The following is a 25,106-nucleotide window of genomic DNA, read 5'->3' on the forward strand; positions in this document are numbered from 1 at the left end:
GTAAATGTGCACATCTTTTCAGAGAGAGGACACTCAAGTGGGGCCATCAGGCTTTCCTGGCGTGGGATTACTCATGCCAGGGAGTTCAACAAGAAGCTGTATTACAGCCGTGCTTCAGTCACTTGCACGTCTCCTAACCATAGTGCACAGGGCCCGGGACACACATCCAAATAAATGGTTACTACAGAATGTCCTTTCCACTTTTACACACTGAGTACTACATGCCAAAGGTTGTAACAAACTAAAGCCTTTCTAAATGTTAGACTTGTGCTGAAGGGCTTGGTTTTTAAAGCACGCTACTTATTTTTGTTAAACGATCCACCTTCTACTCTGCTCTCCAGGTACCTGTCCAGCTCTGCCTCCTTCTTCACCGCCTCTGCTGAGACTTTAGACGCGTTTGGAAAGCATATCAAAATCACACTCATGTTGTCTCGACTTCCCTTATACAAACAGGTGTCGACTACTTCATTGCAAACTTTCTCAAGGTCATCAGTGACTTCAAGTCTGGATCCCACAAAGTCACAGAGCTCTTCGTTGCCCATGACGTCCCAGATGCCATCGCATGCAAGAATGATGAACTGGTCATCTTCTTCAGACCTTTCAATATCATGGACTTCGGGCTCTGGCGAGACAAGCTGCTCTGTGGGACCTTTTCCATGGACACATTTGTAATCAAAATCCCCAAGAGCTCTTGATACAGCCAGAGAGCCATTGACACGCTGAATCATCACAGAGCCCCCTGCATTCTGAATTCGTTCTTTTTCCAGCGGATTACTTGGTTTATGATCTTGAGTGAAGAAGTGAACTTTTCTATTCCTACAAAGTAAACCTCTTGAGTCCCCACAGTTAATGAAATAAGAATGTTGGGGAGAAATTAAGACACCCACAGCTGTTGACCCACTTCTATCTGCACCGTGTTTCTTCTCTGACATAACTCTCATGTGTTCATCAATCTCCAGAAAACCTGTTCTGATTCCGCTCTTTACGCTTTCCACAGAAGGTGCTCCTGCAGAACCTTTAAAAATCCTGGTTATTGGTGATGTGACCTAACAAGTGCTCACAGCAGTATTTGGCAACCTGAGAACCAGCATGCCCATCATATACAGCAAAGAATGACCATGTCTCAAGTCCACTTGGCAAACCGACACAGCCAGATGTGCATCCTCCATTTCAACTCCCGCCAACCTTGCATGCTGCTTAGGGTTATCACAACCCATTCCCCTGGCCCTGCTAGGCGTTTTTCCATCTTGGCTTGTCTAAAATGCTCCCATTATGACTTGATCCTCTAGATAGTCTGTAGTCCAATTAACCCAACGATGGGCAGCTGTAGATGGGAAGTCCAAGAGTCTAGTAGTTGCTCAGTCCCATGAGGCTAATTGTTTAAGCTGGTCTTCTATAAAAGCTGGAATCCTAAAGAAGTAGGCTCCAACAGATGTGCTAGCAAGTAGGTATAAGCAGTCGAAGAAGAGTGTCCCAGTGTATAATTCTTACATTATAATAGGCCATGTGTTTTTTTCATCATATCACAAAGATTTGATCTGTACCAGATGTCGAAACACTCTAAAGTTTTTTTTTTCTTTATGAGAATAGGCATTCCCTACCTTATATATCAGAGAAGGGGAACTATTTACAGAACTTTCAGAAAAAGAGACCATTAGAAAAGTCTCAAGTTCACATTCTAGTTTTTGTGCTCCAAGAGGGCTTCCTCAACCCTGCTTTCTGGCTTTCCTTGGTTACCTAATCACAGCTGCTCTCCTCAGGGGTTGTGGATGTGATGCTAAAGTTCATATTTCACCTGAAAACAGGCAACGTATTCTTTTTCAAAAAAATAGCTCAAGGAACAATGAAGCATAATATGCCTCTTGAGAAAGGAACAAAAATCCCCCCTATAAAGACTCAAAGCCATTGAACTTGAGTCCATTTAGGTCCCTGGATCCAGATGTCACTGGGAAAGAGAAAAAGGACAAAGGTCAGGATTGAACTGAACATGAACAGGAAATAGAATCCAAACACTGGGAAAACTTACAAATCCAATAGCTTTGATTTTCAACAGATCAACTATAAGAAAACAAAGGGCCGGACCAAAAAGTCCTATGGATTTAAGACATTTAAAAGACTTGCCAAGTGTTTACAAATCAGCATGAATCCAATGTCTAGAGAAGTCAACATCATGACTGCTTTGTGGGCTGATTCTGAGACAGAAGCTTCCAGAATGACTGGTAAAGTTTGCTTCTAGATTGATATGGGGGCTACTGGAGTGTGTATCTTCTGCCAATTTACTGAAATACCTTGGTTATCTGTAATTTTTTGCAGAGTCAAAACTAAAAGAGTAAAGAGAAGCCCTGCCAACCTGGTGCGAGACTTGTTCTTGGTGTTGCTCCATAAAACTTACCTGGCACTTACAGCTGAGCTTGGAGTTCTCTTGCTGAACATAAATATTTTACAGATTTTCCAAATGCCAGACAAAACTCTTCTGTGACCAGGATGGGTAAAGTCAGATACAAACCTGCTCTGTTGGCATGTATAAGAAAACTTGACTATTACAAGGTAACAAAATGAACAAATATACTTGTTATAGCTACTGAGAGTGACTGGTTCTCCTATCAATAATAGCTTCAATCTGAATGCAATCTTATAAACACTACTGAAGATGCCCAGTAATGGAATTACCCCAATTTCTTAACTGCATCTCTTCTAAAGCAAATCCCCACTTTCGTTACTTCTTCCCCCAAATCATCACTTAGCATAAGCCTGCATTCTAAAAACAATTCCTCCCCCTCCTTGTGTGTGAGTGTCGGACTATGTGTTTGTTTGTGTGTGTGTGCATATGTGTGTGGAATTTGCACAGGGAAACTAGAGGTCAGCCTTAGGCATTGTTCCTCAGGAGCTAGCCAATAGAGAATCAGTCACATAGGATCTCCCACTGGCCAGGAGCTTGTTGATTAAGTTAGAAAGTCTGGCCACAAGAACCAGGGATTCCATTGTTTCCACCACCTCAGTGCTGAACCCATAGGCAAATGCTTCTGTGCCAAGCTTTTTTTTTTTATTATTATTAACTTGAGTATTTTTATTTACATTTCAATGTTGTTCCTTTCCTGGTTTCTGGGCAACATCCCCTAATCCCCCCCTCCCCCTTCTTTTATGGGGTGTTCCTCCCCATTCTCCCCCATTGCCGCCTCCCCCCAACAATCTAGTTCACTGGGGGTTCAGTCTAGGAGGACCCAGGGCTTCCCTTCCACTGGTGCTCTTACTAGGATATTCATTGCTACCTATGAGGTCAGAGTCCAGGGTCAGTCCATGTATAGTCTTTAGGTAGGCTTAGTCCCTGAAGCTCTAGTTGCTTGTGCCAAGCTTTTTTAAAAATTTAAATATTTATTTTAATTTTATGTTTATGGGTGTTCTACCTGAATGTGTGGAGGTCAGAAGAGGGCATTGGATCTCCTGGAAGTGGAGTTTCAAGGGGTTGTGAGTTGCCATTTGGATGCTGGGAATCAAACCTAGGTCCTCTGCAAGAGCAGCTAGTGCTCTTGACCACCGAGCCATCTCTCCAGAACTCCGTGTCCAGCTTTTAATGTGAGTTTTGAGAATTAAAGTCATATTCTCATGTTTTCAAGACCAGTATTTTACCAACTGAGCTATCTTGCCTGACCATGATTCCTTTCTAGAAACCTTTTGGATGAGATGTTCAAGTGTTTCTCATGTTGTACAGTCTCCTAGGTGGCAAAAAAAATTCTCAACCCAACATATATGGCTATGGATGTGTTCCTGGTAGCCCTGAGTTGGAGAATCTTTAACAAGTTTTTTTTTTAAAGGATGAAATGGAGATGAAAGAATGAAAAAGAAAGCAGGGACTAAGAGTCCCCATTTCTCTGAGAAGGAACATCCCAAGAATCCAGAAACTTCTCTAAGTCATCGAGAATATTTTCTGTGACTAAGAGTTTTCATTGTTTTGCATAGAAGCATTTCTATTTTGTGACTCTTTGGGGAAATGGAGAAATTCCACTGTGGTTCAGTATAACATGGAAAGCATTTTGAAAACATCTGTATGTAAGTTCCAGAAACCCCTGGCTTCCCTGCTGGTTATACCCAGAGGGAGGAAGCAGACTGCTTTACACTAATCTGCAAGTCCATGTGGGCCCCGGCACAGACAGACATCTCCTGAAGTCGTTCCATCCCTTTCAGCTTGGAAATCCTATGTACACATGGAATAGCCACAGCCTCCCACATCCGTGAAGCTTTTAAAGCCATACAAGAGCTTTACATACACTATGCATTATTTCCCCTTCATAACAACTCAGAGCAAAGGGGAATTGCCTTTCTATGCCTCTTTCACAGGTGGAGAAAACAGAAATGGGACCCGGTAATGTCACCTAACTAGTTAGGCGACAGGCTAGGCCCCTGAGTCTTTTGAAATGGCACTGGAATGGCAATCCTTGATTTCTTAGGGATTGGCTTGATTGTTCAAAAGAATTAGAGTTCATTTCAGTGAAGTCTGGCCGGTGAAGTTAGTAATAGATTTATGGTTATGTGGAAGGTGCTATCCTTCAGGACATGGCTGGTTGGTTTGCTTTCATTATATTTTCTGATTCTTTGGCCAACTCTTGCTTAAATAGCATGCGATCTCTAAAGGGGATAATGCAACTTTCTGTTTTGAGGTAGTATAAATTTAGGTCAAGGGAATGCAGGATTCCTGGGGAAACATGTTTAACACATTATCACTCTCTTCGTTCTTCAGGGATTTGTGAACATGAAGCCACATAGTAAATTGTTTAAAAACAGTATGATGGTACAACATTTACTTTTAGAACTTTCTGTTCATTCAAAGAGTGTGGTGTGACCACATGTCATCCTAGATGATTTTGTGCTGCATCCCATAACTTCCTTGGACCTCAGTTTCCTCATCTGTGCAATGGAAGGCAAGAGGTTAAGGGTGGCTTCCACCTCTGCTCTGCAATCTTGGAGCTCAGCAAAACTCCACAGCGCCCCATGCATATCTATGGTTGAAGTACAGCCATCTCAATTGCCTTGTTTTATGACAAATGGTTTATAGCACCCACTTTTCCATCCTTTTTTTGTATGTATGTGTGAGTGTTTGTGTGTGTGCAGGTGCATGTATGTGCATACGTGTTTGGAGGTAGAGGTCAACCTTGTGTTTGTTTCTCAGGCATTGTCCACTTTTTTAAAAAACTCAATCTCTCTCACTGGTCTGGGACTTACCAAATAGGACCACCCAGACCCAGTGATCTGTCTTTCTATAGTTCCACAGTGCTTAGATTACACGTAAACCACACTGTACTACCCATTTCCGTGCATAGTAGGGATTGGACTCAGTCCTGTGCTTGCATGCCAAGAGTTTTACTGACTAGGCCTCCAACATTCCTGCTCTCACATAAAATTCAGACCCAGTATAGCCTCTTTTTATCTAATTCTTTCCCCAAATTGGTACAGTGAGTGAATAGAAAGGAATAAAATCAAAGAGAACTATAATACAATTTATCTCAACATATCAACAGCCATTCACATCATCTATCCATAAGAAAAATATTTAGACTCCATGATCAAATACACTCATAAATTTTGAGAATAAATTTAGAGTCATGATGAACTTCCCCTTTTCGTCTGGTGTAAAAATGTCTCCCTTATTATTCACAATAGTCTAAATCAATGGTTCTCAACTTGCCTGCCTAGTACTGTGACTCTTTAATACAGTTCTTTATGTTGTGGTGATCCCCAAACATAAAATTACTTCACTGGAACTTCACAACTGTAATTTTGCTACTGTTATGAATCATAATGTAAATATTTGATATGCAGGATATCTGATATGAGACCCCTGAAGGAGTCGCAACCCACAGGCTGAGAATTGCTGATCTAAATAATCCCACCCTTCCTAGCTGAAATTAAGGATGGGTTATAAATGATCAGCCCCACAGGTCTGATAGTATGTCTCCTCCATGCTTCCTGTTTCTGTCCACCAGCAGGCTTCCATTTTGTTGGGAAATTGTACGTGCTACAATTCATCCTTAGACAGTCTCCCGTTTTTCCTTATTTTTCTCTATTGCTCATCATCTGAAAAGGATTGGCTTCGGCACGCAGATAAAAGTAAGACGGTTCTCAGCCTGAAGATGTCTGAAGGGTGCTTGTCTGGAGCATCCCAAGCTGTATAAACAGAGCATGATGACACAAGCCTGTAATTTCAGCACTTGGGAGGTAGAATCAGGAGGACCAGAAGTCAAAGTCATCCATGGCTACCTAGTGAGTTTGAGGCCAGCTTTGGCCCCATTTCAAAAAGAAAAAAATGACATTTCCCCCCCCTCTATCCACTTCAAGTTCCCTTCTCCAGGAAACCAAATATGAATCTTACTACCTGAATGAAATGTGAAGCAATGGAATCTATGAGTCTCCTTTGATTTTTTTTTTCCCTCATGAAACAGAATCTCATGTTTTCCAGACTGGCCTTGAATTTACTGTGTAGTCTTCAACTCCTGATCCCCTCCTTCCACCTTGCTGGGTTTACAGGTGCATACACCATCACAGTGGGCACATGGGGCCATTTTTAATCTCATCCTGGTGTTTAGTGGTGGGACCTTTAAGGAGGTTGCATAGTCAGTAGGTAGAGGCCCACGGTTCAATCCTGGGAACATTAAGGAGAGACCAATGGAGACACACGGACACATAGCTACATTCCATGTCTCTTACCATGTGTCGTTCTGTGAGTCTGTTTGCAAGAAGGCCAGCACCACATGTGAGCCGCTCGACCTCCTGCTCCATCACTTAAATAATTTATTTGGTGATTTGCTTTTCTTTCTTTTAATTATTTCTTTTTAAAATTATATCCTTTTAAAATTCACCCCCAGTTCTGCCTAGAGCTAGCAAGGGCTTAGATGAACTGGGGGGTATCAGTAGAGGAGGTTTCATAGGCAAGCAAAGTTTCAACAAAGGTGGCTTGAAACCAAAGGGTGAGGCCAGAGGTTGGAGCCAAATGAGCCACCATTTTGTAGCAAAAACAACCTCCAGGTAACACACTGTTTCCTTGACCATACTCATATCCAGAGACACAGACTCTAAGAAGGAAGTATTCAGGTTCTTCTGGAATTCTGAACACTTCGGTTATGAAAGTCAGTATTTAATTTTCTTATCCTTAACATTTGCTGCCTTCTCTTTTCTGCTGGATATTAAATCCAAAAAAAAAAAAAAAAAATCCTCCATTGCGCGTCAGAGCAGCTTAAGCCCTGGGACCCACCAATTGCTAGTCCCTGAATTGATAGAAAAGTCAAGGTATTTTCCATTGCTCGAAACTCTGAGGATTGGCCTTGCATCTCAAGGCTCACTCATTATCATGGTCCTACTTTGCCTAGTTTTGAAGGCAAAAATGGCTCTGACAGCCCCAATAGACGAGGCTTAGTCATGTGCCTCAGTATTCCAGTTAGAGATGAGCAATAGCGAGACATAAAGAATGGAGATTTTATTATTATTATTTTCAGTGCGGCTGCACTGGGAAGAGGAACAAATAAAGAGGTCTAGTATTGGTCTTAAGTTTGTCTTTGGTATCCTGACAGGAAGTTCAGGTTTAAATAAAAGAGCAAAAATAGGTATGCAAGGCAAAATAGTCCTATTCAGGGTGTGATTAGCCCATCATTGTGTCAGCTCTGGTCTAGTGTACCGCGTACACAGTAAGTTAGGTTGTGGATCCCAAGGGGTGTGGTCTTACCCTCATGGATAGCTGTCTTCACAGGAGACGAAGTTTGTCCTTCCCTGAATTTTTGTTCTTCCCTGAATTGAAGGTGAAAATGTAAGAGCAAAAGCAATGGGCTACAACTTATCTCTCTGCCTTCAGCCAAAGTCCAGAGACAACATGAGGTCAGAGACACAAGGCTTTTCTCTTGTTTTATATACCCCAAGGTCCTGAGTGAGTAGTCAATGTTCTTTTTTGTTCTTGTTGCTGTTGGTTTGTTTGTTTGCAAAATCTTCAAAGTGGCTGATTTATTACCTGCTTAGCCTTCTGGGCTTGTAAAGATTTGTAGCAAATCTTGAAGCAACTGGCTGGGTGCAGATTCACCTTCCTTAGAAAGGTTTACTGACATTTCAGTTAGCTCCATGACTGGAGAAAGCAAGTCAATTCCACCTTTTACAGACCAAAAGCCTGAAAGAGGAATCGGTATAGTCCTTAGTCAACCCGCCATTCCCTACATCATACGCCTTTTAAACCATGATGATATCACCTGAACCAGGCCTGGACCTCGCCTGCCCATGACAGCACAGAGTCATAGGCATCAGATCACACGAAATTAGGAGCAAATGAATGCGAATTTTGCTCCATCCTGAAAGCTGCATCTCACTAGTTCTCAAAGGCTTGGGTGGTCCTCCACCCGAGAGCGCTTAAAAAAAATCAAAGCAGAAGGTTCTTAACACATGTTTTGCACTTTGAGGGATTTGAACCCTGCATTTACCACAGGAAGTTGAATGCCGGCAAGAGTGGATGAACACACACACACACACACACACACACACACACACACACACACACACACACACACAAGCCCCCAGCGCCAGCCTTGATGCTTATTTATGAGCCCCCCATTAATATCTATTTCTAGTGACCAAGGAGGCGGAAGCATCTTTCCACTTTGCCTGTATTTCAATGATGATTCCTCAAGATATAAAATTTATTCTAATTCATGTTGATTTGGGTTTTGCTTTTGTGTGGCCAGCAGATGTGTCTGGGGTTTAAAAAAAATGTGTTTTCTAAAATAAAACCAAGCAATGGAGACAGAAATGAAAAAGCACATCCTACAGAGCGCCCGACTCCTCCCACCAGCAAAGAATTCTTCAGGCTCTCCTCTTCCGGTCTCAATTAAATATTAGGCAGGCTCCAAGTCAAAGAGACACACTGATGGAAATTAAGTTGCTGTTTGTTTGTTTGAGACAGTTTCTCTGTGTAGCCCTGGCTGTTCTAGAACTTGCTCTTTATACCAGGTTGGCCTGGTTGGCCTGGAAACCCCTGCCTTCGCAGTGCTGGGATTAAAGGCCAGTGGTACCATGCCGGGCTAGGAATTAGGGTTTTAAAAACATCTGTTGGGATTCCAGAAAATCACTGGTAAGAGACTACTGTCACCTCTCCACTTGGCTACTTCTCTGAGTACAAGGAAAACTCAGGACTGAGTAGTAGACACTCTAGATCCAGGCATGGATGACCTGGGGGTCTGGATGATGGCTGAGTTCCTTAGTTACTAACAGCCCACCTGTGGCGAGCAAACATCAGACAAAAGTACTCACTGCTAGGGCTTGTCCCTCTTGGCAGGGCCTATCCAAAACAATTTGCAGTGGTGAACATGAACGTTCTGGAAGTTCAGATAGTCTCAAGAAAATTGCTTTATTTTATAAAAAAGCTCAATTATTGAGAGTCACAATAGGTTGTCTTTATCTCTGTAAAGATTGCTAGTCAGACTTCTCAGTAAGAGTTAATTCCATTTTTGTTGTTTGTCTTTCTCACTGACACCCCCCACCCCCACCCCCACCCCTCGTTTTGAGGCAGCACTGAGGATGATCTTGAACTTTATGATCTTTCTGCTTCTATCTCACAAGTGTTGGGTTCTTAGATATGCCCTACCACTCCTAGTTTATGCAGTGTTGGGGATAAAACCCAGGGCTTCCTGAATGCCAGGCAGCTACTCAATTACTGCATACATTTCCAGGTTCAAATATTGCCTTCTTAAAAATCGCTAATTTTTTTAGCACAAAAATAAATATTCAAAGTTATAGGTATGCTCCTTTGGATTATACAATTTTACTAAATGTACTCACTGGGAAAAAATAAATGATAACATTTCCCTCCATTCCTTCCAGATCTGAAACACAGGGTGTGGACAACAGGGACTTAATCAACTCTCTGCCTGACCATCCCCTCTTATGTTTTGCTGCAAAGATCCTCACTGCTGTATGTGCTTTGCCCCAGAAATGCCACTTCTAGGAAATAATCTACAGACTATACATGTGAAACTGGCAAATTCGAGTTCTATTTTACAGCCTTAGATAGGTAGTTAAGACACGAAAATATTGAATGATAACTAACCAATTATGAACCCATTATACTTCATAGAATGCTATGTTGTGCCTTGAGCTAAAGAATGAGGATGCTCCTTTATGAGGAATTGAAAGGGTAAGAATTTCAAGTTATTGCCCTACCCCCACTTCCCCAGAACTGAAGAACTGACTCTTTCAGCTGTTGGAGATGTTGGCAATTACTAGTTCAGTTTTCCTGTAGAAATTATTCATACCTGAGTAAAACCACTTTCTTTCAGAAGCAGCCCTCTCCTAATGAGTTATCAATGCAGGCTTCTAACTGCATATAGAACAACTCATCAGGGCTCACAAGGGTCCAGAAGGCTCCCGGGATCATGTGAATTTTTGTTGTGACTGCACTGTGCTCAAATACTCTTTCCACCTAGGTTCCATTTCTTTGCCCTGCCAGAAATGGTGGCTTTTAGAGTCCCTGCCAATGGAGTCCCTGCATACAAATATGGTGCTCTCAGATGCAGCCTGGGGGGATGGTTAGATGCTAACACCACTATGTATGTTGGTTCTTAAAGAGGTGAGAACCTGTCACAGTCTTGCCTTCCTTCGTGCTTTAATAGCCCCTAAGGAGTGCACATGCACACCAAAATGCCAGTATTCTTTCCTTATTCTTTAAAAAAATTAGAATAAATTAATCAATATAATAATGTGTTTCATTCAGCGTGACATTTCTATGCATGTACATAATGTATTTTGAACATATCCATCCTCCATTACGATCTCTTGTCCTCCTTCCACTCTTGATGATTCCCTTCCTCTTTCCAACTAGCCCTCCTCCCTTTCTAGTTTCATGTCCTTTTTTGTTAGTGGTGACCCAATGAGTTTCATTAGGATTGTGTGGGTGAGGGATTATTTACTGGAGCATGGGCATCTTACCAGTAGCTCCACAACTAGAGAGAATATCTCCTTTTCCCTATAAACTGTTAACTGCCTGTAGATCCTGAGGTGGGGTGGGGGTCTAGTGAGTCCCTTATTCTTTTGAAAGGAACCTTCTACTTTGAAAAGTAGCTCTCAGAAGAAGAAGAAAAACAAAAAGAGGAGGAGGAGGAAGATCATGATGATGATGGATGATGATGATGCAAAATAGCTTGCCATTCTGAAAAGATGAGAAAAACAAGATTCTCAAAGTAACTCATTCCAAAAAGAGCTGCTGTAAGACAGATGAAGGTTTCTTGTTGGAGTCTGCCATGCCTGTAGTCCAGTGGTTCTCAATCTGTGGGTTGAGACTCTCTTTTGAGGGTTGTTGAAAGACCCTTACACAGGGCTCACCTAAGACCATTAGAAAATACAGATATTTATATTACAATTCATAACAGTAGCAAAATTACAGTTATGATGTAGCAACAAAAATAATTTTCTGGTTAGGGGTCACCACAACATGAGGTACTGCATTAAAGGGTCACAGCATTAGGACTGATGTAACCACTGCTAGTCTCTCCTTGAGGAAACTCGTCAGTTCCCAGATTTCATGTTTATTCCCTTCTGCTGAGAAAGAAATAATCCTGCAGTCCAGAGGTGCCTCCTACTTGGCTACCAAATTTCACTCCTTACATCTAACCTAGGGAGATACCCTCTGTTCATTAATCATGTGCTGTGCAAACATGAGGGCTATAGTCCAGATTCTAGCACCCAAGTGAAACATTAGGCATGGAGTCAGATACACCTGCAAGTCCAGTGCTGGGGCATGGGCATGGGGCATGGGGATGGGGGGATGGGGATGGGGATGGGGATGGGGATGGGATGGCATGGGCATGGGGATGGGGATGGGGATGGGGATGGGGATGGGGATGGGGATGGGGATGGGGATGGGGATGGGGATGGACAGGAGCATCTCTGGGCTTTGTGGAGTAGCCAGCCAGTCTAGCTGAATTAGTGAACCTCAGGTACAGTGAAAGAAAACTGTCTCATAAAATGAGGGAGACACCCAATGGTCTCTACACACATGTGCACACATGCATGCACTTGAACACACATGCATGCCCACCTGAACACACATGTATGCACAATGCCCCCCAAAAAAAAGAGAACTAGAGATACAGATAGATTCAGAGAAAAGAGAGAGGAAGAGAGAGAGAGAGGGAGGGAGGGAGAGAGAGGGAGGGAGAGGGGGGGAGGAGGGAGGAGGAGGGAGGAGGAGGAGGAGGAGGAGGAGGAGGAGGAGGAGGAGGAGGAGGAGGAGAGCTGCTCAGGGATTCTTTAAATGAAATTTTAAAGTTTTCCTCTCTCTCTCCATGTAGTAGTCCTGAGAAGTTTTTCCTCCTCCCCTGTGCAGTAGTCTTGAGATTTATCTCAGCAGTGGCAAGGTATAATATAGAACTCATTCATTCATTCATTCATTCATTCATTCATTTTATTCACATATTGGTTCATTGATTCAGCAGTCACAAAATCTTCAATATACTACACTTGGTAAGGAGATGCAGATATTTATGTCTCTTTCTTCTGGAAAAGATACTGATGCCTCCTCTCAAGGTATTATCTTATCTCTACTCTTTGGTTTTTCTCCCAAGAGACCAATTCCCAATCCCACTGTTTCCAGCACTCCATCCTTCCTTTTATTTCTAAGACTGTGTAAATAGTTCACTTCCCTCCACTCTCCTAAACATCTTTTCTGTTACACCACTGTGTTAGAGTAACTAACACTACCAGGAACAAAGCTGCTCAGTTTTACTGGTCTAATCTGATAGGCTAATATTGCTTGCATCTGTTACAGACCAATGAAGGCTGAGGGTGGTGTTCTGCAGCATTGCTCTGGAGTGACATGGTGCAGTTTCCTTCTAAAGCTCTGCCTTAGATCCTTTGTATTCAGTCAGCGACCAAGCTTGGAGAGGCGGGAAAGGATGGTATAGAACGTTTTATGACTAGACAAACATTCTCTTCCCCATCCCATTAGTCAACTACTGGTCACATGATTCAACTAGCTGCAGGGAAGGCTGGGAATTGTAGTCTGTGCATGCTAGAAATAGGACCAGAATTCCATCTTGACGGAATCTACCATGCCAAGTGTCTTCCTCACTGTCAGCTCTCTGCCCTGACTTCCCTGTGTTTCTATCCATATTTCTGCTCTTTCCTTGGGTCACCTGCATTCTGTGTTTTCTTTTCTCTTTTAAATTTATATATATATATATATACATATATATATATATATATATATATATATTTTAAGTGTAGGAGTTATGCCAGAAGATCCCTTCATAGATGATCATGAGCCACTGTGTGGTTGCTGGGAATTCAACTTAGGACCTCTGGAAGAGCAGCCAGTGATTGTCACCACTGAGCCATCTCTCCATCACACACACACACCCCAGTTGTTTTTTTTGTTTTTTGTTTTTTGTTTTTTTTTCTTTTTTTTTTTCTTCTTCTTTTTTTCCCTTTTCTTTTTTTCGGAGCTGGGGACCGAACCCCGGGCCTTGCGCTTCCTAGGCCAGCGCTCTACCCCTGAGCTAAATCCCCAACCCCTTTTCAGCTTATCTTGCTCTGCTGTTTTCTCATCTCTCTACACACACACACACACACACACACACACACACACACACACACAAAGACAAAACAAAATTCTTTTTATGTGTTATAGATCAGGATGTGGTTCAGGCTGAACTTGAGCTTACTAGATAGCTAAGCATTGCCTTATCCTTCTGCCAATCCCTTAGGTGAGGGATCATAAGCAGGCACCAGCACACACGACTTTCCTTACTCCCTTTTCTCTTCTTTTTTCTTGGTAGCACAATGTTTTACAGCAGTTGCATCTTAGTAGGGGCTCAGTAAATATTTGTGAATTGAGTGAGATTTGTGGGTGGTTCTCTGTCACCAACAAGTTCTTAGTACCCCTGCACTAAGCTAATTTTAAAGGCAGGGTAGGTAATGTATGAAGCAGTGGGTATACCTGTGCTATAGAAGCTCACAAAAGGACAACATTCTTTTCTCGCCAAAAGGGATGAGAGAAATCTTTAAGAATAGAGCAGGAGTAGAATGGGTGTGTGTATTAGTCTGTTTTCTTTTGCTATAACCAAGTGCCATGGACTGGGAAATTTATAAAAAGTAGAGGTTTAGTTAGCGCATGATTCTTAACCACTGTACAATCTCCCCAACCCATTATTATTTTTTTTATTAACTTGAGTATTTCTTTGTTTTTTTTTTATTAACTTGAGTATTTCTTATTTACATTTTCGATTGTTATTCCTTTCCTGTTTACGGGCAAACGTCCCCTAATCCCTCCCCTCCCCTTCTTTATGGGTGTTCCCCTCCCCATCCTCCCCCCCTTGTCGCCCTCCCCCCAACTGTCTAGTTCACTGGAGGTTCAGTCTTAGCAGGACCCAGGGCTTCCCCTTCCACTGGTGCTCTTACTAGGATATTCATTGCTACCTATGAGGTCAGAGTCCAGGGTCAGTCCATGTATAGTCTTTAGGTATTGGCTTAGTCCCTGGAAGCTCTGGTTGCTTGGCATTGTTGTACATAAGGGGTCTCGAGCCCCTTCAAGCTCTTCCAGATCTTTCTCTGATTCCTTCAACGGGGTCCCATCCTCAGTTCAGTGGTTTGCTGCTGGCATTCGCCTCTGTATTTGCTGTATTCTGCTGTGTCTCTCAGGGAGCGATCTACACTTGCACTTCTTTTGCTTCATCCATCTTGTCTAATTGGATGGCTGTATATGTATGGGCCACATGTGGGGCAGGCTCTGAATGGTGTTCCTTCTGTGTCTGTTTTAATCTTTTGCCTCTATTCCCCTGCCAAGGGTATTCTTGTTCCCCTTTTAAAGAAGGAGTGAAGCATTCACATTTTGATCATCCGTCTTGAGTTTCATTTGTTCTAGGCATCTAGGGTAATTCAAGCATTTGGGCTAATAGCCACTTATCAATGAGTGCATACCATGTATGTCTTTCTGTGATTGGGTTAGCTCACTCAGGATGATATTTTCCAGTTCCAACCATTTGCCTACGAATTTCATAAAGTCGTTGTTTTTGATAGCTGAGTAATATTCCATTGTGTAGATGTACCACATTTTCTGTATCCATTCCTCTGTTGAAGGGCATCTGGGTTCTTTCCAGCTTCTGGCTATTATAAATAAGGCTGCGATGAACATAATGGAGCACGTGTCTTTTTTATATGTTGGGGCATCTTTTGGGTATATGCCCAAGAGAGGTATAGCTGGATCCTCAGGCAGTTCAATGTCCAATTTTCTGAGGAACTCCAGACTGATTTCCAGAATGGTTGTACCAGTCTGCAACCCCACCAACAATGGAGGAGTGTTCTCTTTCTCCAGATCTCGCCAGCATTTGCTGTCACCTGAGTTTTTGATCTTAGCCATTCCCACTGATGTGAGGTGAAATCTCAGGGTTGTTTTGATTTGCATTTCCCTTATGACTAAAGATGTTGAACATTTCTTTAGGTGTTTCTCAGCCATTCGGCATTCCTCAGCTGTGAATTGTTTGTTTAGCTCTGAACCCCATTTTTAATAGGTTATTTGTCCCTGTGGTCTAACTTTTTGAGTTCTTTGTATATTTTGATATAAGGCCTCTATCTGTTGTAGGATTGGTAAAGATCTTTTCCCAATCTGTTGGTTGTCTTGTTGTCCTAACCACAATGTCCTTTTTTTTTGCCTTACAGAAGCTTTGCAGTTTTATGAGATCCCATTTGTCGATTCTTGATCTTAGAGCATAAGTCATTGGTGTTTTGTTCAGAATTTTTTTCCAGGGCTATGTGTCTTAGATGTTGCCCTAGTTTTTCTTCTATTAGTTTGAGTGTATCTGGTTTGATGTGCCGACCCATTATTTTTAAAGAAGAGTGTGTGTGTGTGTGTGTGTGTGTGTGTGTGTGTGTGTGTTTGAGACAGAATTTCATGTAACCCAAGCTGGCCTTGCATTTAATATGTACGTAAGAATGAATTTGAACTTCTGATTCAATTGCCCAAAACTCCAGAGTTCCAAAATTACAGACACGCACCAACATGCCCAGGTTTATGCAGTTCTAGGGAGGGTAGGAGTAGAACTCAGGATTTCATGCATGAGGCAAGCACCCTACCAATTGTGCTTTATCTTCAGCTCAGGATAAAACTCTTATTTGTAAAGAGCGATTTGATGAAAAGAAGCGGACAGGTTTTAGGTTACCCAGTCTGGAGATTTAATACTGGCTCAACCTTTATCACTCAGTCCCTATAAGATTTTGAAAAGCACACAGATGCTTTCAGTCTCACTCTTTAAATGGGGATCCTAGACATCAAGACCACCAATGTCCAGAATGCATGATCAGTAAGCTATTACTGAGATAGACAAGAACAGCAAGGAAACAAAATCTGTAGGCCGTGTTGCCTGACAGGGAGAAGAAAGTCAGACATTATCCTCAAGATTCAGGATCAATGGATCATGATGTCCTGATTGAGGCTTAGAAGAACAATTGCAGGAGGAAGTCAAGGAACTCCGTTTCAGCTATGCTGGGCTTGAGCAGGCCAGGGGATTTCAACCAGAACCTTCTAGGAAAGCAATATATTAATCTGAAAAAGGTGTTATGGCTGGGGATGCAGTCATCACATAGATGGGGCAGTCAAGGTCCTAAGACTGGATCATGAATCATGGCTGACATTGCTTTCCCCCAACTCTTCAGAGTAGACATATGGCAGGATACAAAAGGTACCTAGTGGGTAAGGGAGAAGGCAAGCAAGAGACATGTGTGTGTATGTACCTGTGTGTGTGTGCATGTGCGTACATGTGTGAGCATGTGTGTGTGTGTGTGTGTGTGTGTGTGTGTGTGTGTGTGTGATGAATCTAGAGTGTTAATAAGGAGAACAGGCCAATGGTAGAATATTCACATAACCAGCCACTAAGAAATGAACCTACAATTGTTCTGTGTATTCTATAATAGGCTGGTGATTTCATAGGATCAGCTTTAGTGGGATGATTAAGAGGGAATGAGGAGGGAGCAACATGAAGTATAAAGGATTCTTATAAGGGAGCTGGGAAGAGGTGGTGGTGGGCTGCAGCTTATAGATCATCTGGCATGACAGTTGGGAGAAAAAAAAGAAAAAGAAAAAGAAAAAGCAGATGAAAACAGACAAACCTGAAAGACCCCAGGAAGAAAGCAGTTAGGATTAGAACCAAGTCTAATGCTAGGACCCGGATGCAAGTCTGATTCTATCACTTTTCAGTTTGTCATGCCAGCTCACTCCAAATGCAGTTGGTGGAATTACCTTCAGTGGGTACAAAGTACACAGGCAGATCATGGATCTGGATTTGGGACTTCATAGGACACATTTGGTAGGGCAGTGGTGCAAGAGAGTTGCAATATATTGAGAAAATGCCAGCCATGTAAATCATACTTGGTAGAGGAATCAAGCATGGCTTGCTCGGCTGCAGGAAAACGAAGGTTCTCCATAAGCACGCAATAGATGTGCTCTAATAATAAGGCAAGGATAGGGGCTGAATACACCGAGATGTGAACATGAGATATGAACATCTGGTAATACAATGATAAGGTAGGCTAGATCTAGAGTGTGGTTAAGTGCCCAGACCCCACAGGAAAGGCATTGGTGAGGCTTTTTAAGGATTCCCCAAACTCTTTGAGAATACAAATGGATGCCTACGGTCTGTAAGTTTTTTTCTTCCTTCATTTGCCTCCATCTTTAATTGAGGCAAGACAGTTATGTAGTCAGCATCCTCTTGGAAGCATAATTAATGAGCTTGGTTTTAACAAAACAACGGGATAAATTAAGTGCCCGTTTCGCATATAGCTTGTGTATCTTGTCTAATGTTAGATAGGTCTCAGACTCTTGGCTTGCGATAGTTGGACCATGATGGATTCATCAAGACCACTTTCTGTAATGAACCCCAGGTGTTAGCACTGTTTTTAACTGCACTGCTGCTTTCTGATGGATTGACTCAATGCCCTGCAATTTTGCTGATCTGGCACTGTCAGACTAATCAATTCACGTCTAAGTTGAAAGAATGCTTTCTCATCCTTCACCATGTAAAGTAACTCACTAAGGAAAGACCCCAAAGGCCACTTGAATGTCTTCCTAACCTAAATTGTTGCTTTAGTACTGGTGACGCTTTCATATTGGAAAGACGGGTGCTATTATCTGGGAATGGAGTTTGCTCTCAGCGAGTGACAGGCTTCTTAGCAAGCTAATCATCTTTGCTTCATCACAGACTGTTCTCACAGGGGTGATATGACCAGGGCAGGGACAATATGCCCAATCAGGGCCTTCCAGAAGACTATGAAACACATCTGAGGATGCCACAGACCTGTTGTGCCTTTTCCAGAAGTCTTGGTATGAAAAACAGACTACGTTTGATTTCTGAACTTTACCACTTCATTCAGCAACAATTCAACCTTCCATTATGAAATAGATTACTTTTTTACCCACCTGTGCTAACCACTACTTCAGGACAGAATTAAAATGATGTGGCAACTGGGTGGGATGGCCAAGTGGGTAGAGCTGCTAAACTCAACAACCTGAGTTCGATCCCAGAACAGATAAGGTGGAAAGTAAGAATTGATTCCTGCAAGGTCTCTTTGGCCTTCACAGGCCATCTATGGCACCTGCAAAGCCACCCGAGTAAATAATATAAAAATAAAAATGTAAAATGATGTGTCAATTCATTTTAATAAGTGGCACTTACTTAGATGTTGTTGGTTTTTTATCTGAATTTATATCATGTTACAGCTGGTGTCTACTCTTCTTTTACCTAGATCTACTTGGTGGTAGTTTCATTGTGATGGCCTTAGAGCACAGATACGTTATATAATAAAAATACTTACATTCCGAACCTTCTCAAGGGCTCAAAACTCCCAAATCCCGTGCAGCCTTGCTTAAGATGTCCCTTCTGCAATGCAGCGAGAGTGACATCTACTGGACCAAATGCAGACTGCTTTATTTTGGAAAGCGCTAGAAAGTACACTCCCTCCCTTTTTAAAGATTATGTTCTCCTTGTTTTTATTATTGCTATCGATCTTCAAAATGTGTTCTCCTTGTTTTTGTGGAGCCACTAGGCAGGCTTGGGCAAGGGTGTCAGGCCATCATTTGGTTTCTTCAGAGGCGTCATTTGCAAGAGAGGGCTGAAGGGAAACTATGGAACTCTGCTTGGCACAAATGAAGAATTTCAAGAGGGAAGTGCAGAGCATCTAACCGAGTGCAACGGACATCTGAGTTTGAGGCCTCATGAAACTGTAAGGTTGCAGTTCATGAACGGAGGTTCTGGGAGACAAGGCTTTAGAAAGAGTCAGTCTCTGAAGGGAGAGTATGGAGTGGACAATGTAATGACTCTGTGGCCTACAAATGACCCCAGTGTCATGCTTCACTCTCAGGGGAGAGGCTCTGAGAGGAAAATGACCTATACATCCTGGGCTATATGTGGTAGAGTTGGCAGAGTGCCTGGCTAACATGTGTGAAGCCCTGAGTAGAACCCCAGTGCCACCAAAAGCAGGCGTGGTGGTGCATAGGTGAAATCCCAGCATCTGGGAAATGGAGACGGGAGAATGAGAAATACAGGGTCCTCCTTGTATGTATACGGAGTTCCAGAACAGTCTGTTGTTCCAGGGGATACAACAGACTCTGTCTCAAAAATGTGAACTACAAATTAAAGAGGGGTTCTGAGTTACACCTCAGGGATCACCCAGGCACTTCTCATATTTCTCATCTCCTCCTTGGTAAAGTCTTGATGATGAGGCAGAGGTGGGTAGAAATTAGGGGAGACAGGCTACCCAAAGATCTTTTCGATATCATGTCCTAGAGGAGGACACTATCTGATCACATTCCTGGTCTCTTCTCATCCATAAGCTTCATCAGATTTTCCATGGCCGTTGAATGAGGAAAGAGAAAGCAGCAATATGGAAGAAGCTATCCTTTTCTTCATAGTGAGGGGTGGCAGAGTGAGCTCAATGGTGCTGACCCATGCCAACCACTAGCTCAAGTTCAGTATGAAGCTTTTAGTATGTGTTTCCACCAAGGACTTCTGTCCATAGCTCTGGGATGTGGGTCTGTGCTCATAGTCCTTTCAAAGTTTCACATCTCTTCCTTCATTTTGTATCTGGCTTCTTTTTTTTTTTTTTTTTGGTTCTTTTTTCGGAGCTGGGGACCGAACCCAGGGCCTTGCGCTTCCTAGGAAAGCGCTCTACCACTGAGCTAAACCCCCAACCCTGTATCCGGCTTCTTATACTTATATTTAGGCTCACAACTCGGTTCAACAGTTCCTGGAGGCAATGTTAATAATTTAAGGGATATACACCTAAAGTGGGTACACTTCTGTATTCAAGGCTAAAGATATCAAAACAGTATGGTATTTTCATAGCTTGCCAACTGCCAGTTCTTACAGCATCTTCTTGCAAACTCTTGGAGTGACACCTAAAATCTAAGTAATTATTCTCTAACTTCCAGGGACAATGGGGCAGTGGAGGCTTGGAGACACATTGTCCCATAATGATACTCTCCCCCTCCAACTAGAAGCAATAGTGACATGTGACTTTGTAAGATCATGGGTCTGACGTGGTATCCTGTGAATCAAATGAGATTGAAGGGACTCTGGCCACCTATATCAAGGTGACAAGTATGGGTAAAGGCAGGCCTTACCTCTCTCCCATTCTTTTTTCCCTGCAAAAAATCCAAAACAAAAAACAAAAACAAAACAAAACAAAACCCATTAGATTACATTCCTAAGGCTAGCCACCAAGGTCTGTTTACTTATTTGCCCACTTCCTCCTCTTGAGGCTGACTGCCAAGGTCCAGCTATCAAAGTATGGAAGTCCACCAATCAAAAGTCCCCTTTGGCTCATCTAATTAACGTACCCAATTAAAATTGAACCTCCTAACTCGAGGTTTATCTTTATACCTTTATAACGGACTGTTTTCTGATAGGCCATGTCTCCTCTCTATCCGGAGGCAGTCCTTTGTCCTCTGGGACAAATACCCTTTTCCTCTCCCCCTTGTTCCCTTCCCCTTCTCCTTTGCCCTCTATGTCCTGTCCTTGTGTCTTATTTCCTGCCTTCTGTCCCTCTGAGGCAAATACAATTTCTTTGTGCTGAGAACTTGGTTTGGGAATCTTGGGCCAATACAGATCTCTTACAGAGATTGTTCTGGGAACAGTGGCAATTTCTGTGGGCAACTGGGAAGGACAACTTCTCTGATGCAGATAAGACCTTGTGTTACCAGAGCTGAGCCAGTGTTTCAGTTCTTTTTTTCATTGTTGTGACCAAATGCCCAACCAAAGCAACTTAAGGGAGGAAGGCTTCGAGTTTGAAGGTATAGCCCATCATGGTGCGGGAGGCATGAGTGTGAGTGACTTTTGACTGTGGTGGCTTGGGCATGAGGCTGCTTGTTCATACCTGGATCGATCAGGAAGCAGGGAGTGGACAGGATCAGATGATAAATCTCAAGGCCTACAGTCCAAAGGCCCACTTCTTTCAGGTAGGCTCCACCTCCCAAAGGTTCCTCACCCCACCCTCTCTCCTCGCTCAAACAGTGCCACTAACTCGGGACCAAAATACTTAAAACACATGATCCTGTAGGAGGGGCATTTTGTATCTAAATCATAACAATGGTCAACCAGACTACAGTTTGATCAAGACTCTATCTGCCTGTGCATTATCTACTGCCTCCCTTCTCCATGGACATGGAGTTCATGTCAGAATTGCCAAGGACATCCAAAATGCTTCATTTCTTTGTCTTGTCAACCTGGTTGTATTCATTAAGTTCCTTTCCTAACATGGTGGTTAATCTTTACTGACAATTTGCTTGGGTTTAGAATTACCACCAAAACATACCTCCAGCCGTGTCTATGAGTATGTTTCCAGAAAAGCTTGAGAAGATCCACCCTGGACTGTGGGTGGTACTACTTTTTGCGCTGGTGGCTCAGCTTGAACGAAACAGAGAAAGGCAGCAGAGCACCAGACTTTATCTCTCTTTCCTGAACATGTAAATGATATGGCCAAGCTATCTCGTGCTCCTGCCACCACCGTTTCTGTGCCACTGTGGACTGTATCCTCAAATGACCCAGCAAAATAAATTCCTGCCTTCTTGCTTCGGTCTTAAGAACAGACAACAAATTACATCTGCTTTTTACCATTACTTCCTTCCAATATGGAAGGCTTATGCAAACTGGACCGAAACACCCTGAAATCAGTCTTTCTGTGGCCAGGGACTCTGGTAACAGCTCAAAAAATCCTTTCCTGGGATGTAGGTCCTGGTGTCAGTAGAAGCTGGAAGAAGGGCCCATTTGGAAATGAGCTACCCAGGGGAAAGAGGTGAGAGCTGGTTTCTTGACAGATGCATATTTCTGCTTGTCATCTTCAGTCCCCACCCCCCGCCATGTGTCCTTGGCAGTTTCATCAGCAACTGTGCATGGTAAATGCCTGTGCGTTTGCGCAATGTTTATTTTGAAGAAAGATGGGCTGCTGCCTTTCTGTTGTCAATATCGAGGCCGAGTTTGTTTTCCTTTGTTTACAGTCAGGCATCGAGTGTGTTTTCGTGTAAGATCTCTTTTACTGTCAGTTTGTTCTCATGACATCTGGTGGCATCAAATATTTGAGTGACAGGGAAATGACTTGCTGTATTGTCATAGTTATGTGGCACTATATTCCATTGTTTTCTGGTGCTGCTTCTACTCCTGGAACACTCAGATAAAGCTGTCTTCGGTGCATGTGTATGTGTGGGGTGTGTGCCTCTGTTCACATATGTGAGTGTGAGTGTGAGTGTGAGTGTGAGTGTGAGTGTGTACCAGTGGAATTCAGAAATTGGTGTTTGGTCTTGCTTTGTTGCTCTCCACCTTAAATATTGAAGTAGAGCCTTGCTTTTGAACCCAGAGCTCAATGATGTAGTTGTTCTAGGAGCTACTTGCTCCAGCAATCCCGTGTCTCTACCTCCAGGGTGTGGGATTCCAGGGTCACCATGATGCCCTCCCAGCTACTGCATGAGTTGTTGGGATTTGAACTCTGTTCCTCATGCTTGTGCAGTAAGCACTTCATTTACTGACCTATCTCCCCAGCTCTCCCATGAGGGGATTTGAAAGATTTGCTTTCCTAGTTCCCACCCATCTGGTCCATCACAGCTTCTTTTCTAAATCCATGCCCACCTCCGTCTCTAGCAACACTGATTACCTTCCTGCTTCACATTTACAGATTTGGCCTGCTCTGCGCTCCCTGGATGGGAAGGCGGAAGAGCTGTAGTGTCAAAACCAGCAGAAGGTTTAGAGTGACCTGAAATCCTCAGTCTATGCAGAACTGAGAACAATCAGCTTTAGGGACCTTCAGTGCCATGCTCATCAATTAAGAGAAAATACTTATCCTTGTAAGGTGAACGTACAAAGCTGAAATCAAGTAAAATAGCCAGTCATTTAGTGTTCACTCTCTACTGGTTTTGGAGAGGCATACTTACTTTTTACTGCTTCAGCAAGCTACACAAGATGGTTCACCATGAATCACCCTAGTTTTGTCAATTTAAGGGCTGGAGGCCTTTCTTCTAGACTTAAAAAGTAGTTTTAGTCTTCTCTTTGTGTTTCACTTACATGTACACCTGTGTACCATGCACATGTCTGGTGCTCTCAGTGGCCAGAAGAAGGTGTCAGATCCCCTGGGACTAGGGTTACATGTGGTTGTGAACTTTGCCGTGTGTGTGTGTGTGTGTGTGTGTGTGTGTGTGTGTGTGTGTGTGTGTGCCTGCATGCTAGGACTTTATCCCTGTTCCTTGGCAGAGTAGCCAGTGCTCTTAATTGCTATCTCTCCAGCTCCAGACTTATTTTTTAAAAAATAAGAGATGTTCATGGTATTCTTTGAAAGACTGAGACAGCACTCATCACCAGATGGCCCGTATAATAAAGACAACATTTCCCACTGAGTCTGAGAGCAGGCAAATGTGCTTACTGCTCGCTCAGTTATAAAAGATCAAGGTTTCTACCAAATGGAAAATTTCTCAGTCATGCTACAACTGTATCACTTATGCAGCATCTATCTGGGCCATTTTGGGTTGCATCTGTGGACTTTTAGACGCAAACGGCATCTGATGTGAACATGAAACTCAAACTGCTGTGACCCAAGAATAATGAAACTGGCTGGGAAGAGGCTCAGGGAATAATGGCTTGCTACCAAGCCTGGCTTAACTGAGTTCTAGCCCTCGGACATGGTAGAAGAAAAGAACTGACTCCTGAAAACTGGCCCCTGACTCCCATGCTCATGTTCCAATATTGTACTACCTCCTCAATAAATGAACGTGAGAGAATTTCAAAAGGAAGAATGAAACCTTTGGTCTAGCGATCTCACACACCTACCTATGACCCTGTTTCAGAGAAAGCCTTGAGTTTGTGAGGAGGGTCAGCTCTCAGATGCTTCACAGTTCTCGACTTTGCCTAAATGCCACGGTTTCACATATCTCCCTGAGTGCCAATGTAATATATGGTTTTAAAGGTGAGTTCCAGCCAGTGTCCCAGCTTTCCCTTGTCATGGGCCCCACTCCAGGAACTAGCTTTTTCTCTATACCTCAGCTTGCTTACTCAATCTGCCCATCCCATCATATGACTTTACAGAAACAGGCTGATTTTACAGTAAAAGTCTTTACTGCCCCACATTCTCAGCCACCTTGTCCCTGTGCTTGGCAAGACGGAATGTCTTTGGCAGGGCCATTTGTGCTGACTCTCATTTGTGACTATGATTTGTCTTGGTCCTTACTCCCTATCCTGGCTCGACCTTGCGTGTGAACTGGTCTGATCTCCAGTGTGGCTCTACTTTAGGGTTGGGCTTTGTGCCAATCTTCCTTCTCCGACCCTTCTCACTGTGTCAAAGCTGTGTAACGTCTAGACATTCAAAACTAGCTTGGAAATGCAAAGGCAGTTCTGAAATACAGGATCCAAAGTGCAGAGTTAAAGGAGAGTGTGAAAACACCAATGGGTACTCCTATGGCCTCAATACAAGTGATCTTGGGACAGGATTTCTCCATCTTGGCACTGTTACTATTTAGGACCTACCAGTATATTGTCAGATGCTTAGTATCATCCTTAGGCTGCAACTATTAAATGCTAGCAGCAATTTGTTTCGTGAATTGGGACAAGGAATATCATCTC

General features: G+C 42.9%; 1 pseudogene; it reads right to left on the bottom strand.

Annotated features, from left to right (window-relative positions):
- Positions 1–296: 296 nt before the first annotated feature.
- On the bottom strand, positions 297–24,669 carry LOC116887814 (annotated as a pseudogene).
- Between the last annotated feature and the right edge of the window lie 437 nt (positions 24,670–25,106).

This window comes from Rattus rattus, chromosome X (genome assembly GCF_011064425.1).
Source record: "Rattus rattus isolate New Zealand chromosome X, Rrattus_CSIRO_v1, whole genome shotgun sequence".
In the NCBI taxonomy this organism is placed as follows: domain Eukaryota; kingdom Metazoa; phylum Chordata; class Mammalia; order Rodentia; family Muridae; genus Rattus; species Rattus rattus.